We start from the raw sequence: 2,067 nt of genomic DNA on the forward strand, positions 1-2,067 counted from the left end.
ACTGAAGATCTTTAAGCCATCGCATTCCAATCTGCTTAATAAGCTTCTTGAGCGTTGAAGTTGGAAGCGACTTGGTGAATAGATCCGCCGAGTTGTCACATGATTGAACTTGTTCGACTTGAACTTCTCCGGCTTTCTGTAATTCATGAGTGAAGAAGAACTTTGGCAAGATGTGTTTCGTCATATCTCCTTTGATGTATCCATTTTTGAGCTGAGCTATGCAGGCAGCATTGTCCTCATACATTATTGTTGGTGCTGCCTTCCCTTCGGTCATCCCACAATCGATCATAATATGTTGAGTCATGGACCTCAACCAAACGCATTCACGGCTGGCTTCATGCATCGCCAAGATTTCAGAATGGTTGGACGATGTTGCTGCGATCGTTTGCTTTTGAGATCGCCAAGATATTGCCGTTCCACCGTACGTGAAAACATAGCCAGTTTGTGATCGACCATTGTGCGGATCCGAGAGATAACCTGCATCAGCAAAACCAACTAATCCCTCCTTGGGATGGTTAGTATAAAATAAACCCAAATCTTTCGTACCTTGTAGATAACGAAGAATATGTTGTAATCCCGTCCCAGTGCCTTTGGGTTGGACATGAGCTAAATCTAGATAATAGATTCACGACAAAACATATATCAGGCCTAGTGTGGCTCGGCAGATACATTAAAGCTCTTATGACACTGAGGTATGGCATTTACGGACTGAATGGATCACTATCCAATCTTAGGCTTCTCACTACCATTGGGCCTGGTCAATGGGCGGGCCTAGTCCTTATTAAATTTCTCCGTTGAGTACCCTTTATTGTATGCCATTTGATGCACAAGGATTTCATTATTTATGTACTCAAGGTGTAATTCCAAACAGGACTTATTTATTGCATAGGTCTTTCAACTGTTTGGTCGATTACCCAGAGGTTCATATACACTGCTTATGATTACAAATCCTTTGTTTGCAAACCTCTTTATGAGTATTCATGGACTGATGGGATCGTTTATAATCTTACATACGCCCATTTATTCTAAGTCCATGAAAGGATTTGTCCAGCCTTATGCGCAGTGATGTTCTCGAGAACCTTTCTTATATTTGAGCTCAATACTCTCTGGTAATCTCTTATATTATCCAATGGACTTATATAAATATGCAGGCATTACATCCATTAGCCGCAAATCAAGTCTTTTCTTTTATATAGTCAGACTTAGCATCCACCACATGGGAGCATATCTCCTCATAATATATTCATGGTCTATGTGAGGATCCTTGTGCAATATGCCGTGCTTTATATCTCACGATATCACCATATTTATTTCTTTTCCTCACAAAGACCCATTTATGTCCAACTGGCTTTATACGAGAGGTGGCCTTATACATTCCTCTTCTCCACATATTAATCCAATCTGTGCATTGAGTGCATTCTTATTATGGTCGTGGGTTATCTCCAAATATTTAATCCAATATGTGCATTGAGTGCATTATATTATGGACGTGGGTTATATATCCTCGCTTATCAATTTTATTTCAAGTGATACCTTGTATGCAAATATATTGTCGACGTCGACATCTTTTCAGTTCCATTTTATCCCGGACATAACATCAATGATCGCGATCACATTATTATTATGAACATCATCAGTACCTTGAACCTTGGCGTCCCAAGTCTCATTATTTGGTAACTGAGGTTCGGTTATGTCACGGGTACCCACCACGGTAACCTCGGAATTATTCTTAGCACCTTTCTTTGTTTCCGAGGGTTTTAATCTTTTGAACTTATTGGTCTGCCTCGTTTCATACGGGCCTTAGACTCTGTAGCAACTTGATTGCGTCCTTCATGAACATCAATTCTTATAGGTGCATTCATAGCTGGTATATGTGATTGAGTCACTATATATTTGGGTCAAAGGAATCTGGCAATTAGCTAGCTTTTGGACGTCTAATTCATATTTCATAGTCCGAGGATCTTTGCCATTATATGGATGATTGATTCCGTATAATTTCTTTTACCAGCTTATGATTATTATGATCTCCCCCTAGTGGTGGGTAAGTGGATTCGTCAAAATGACAAT

This window comes from Capsella rubella, unplaced genomic scaffold, assembly GCF_000375325.1.
Source record: "Capsella rubella cultivar Monte Gargano unplaced genomic scaffold, Caprub1_0 scaffold_2, whole genome shotgun sequence".
Taxonomy (NCBI): Eukaryota; Viridiplantae; Streptophyta; class Magnoliopsida; order Brassicales; family Brassicaceae; genus Capsella; species Capsella rubella.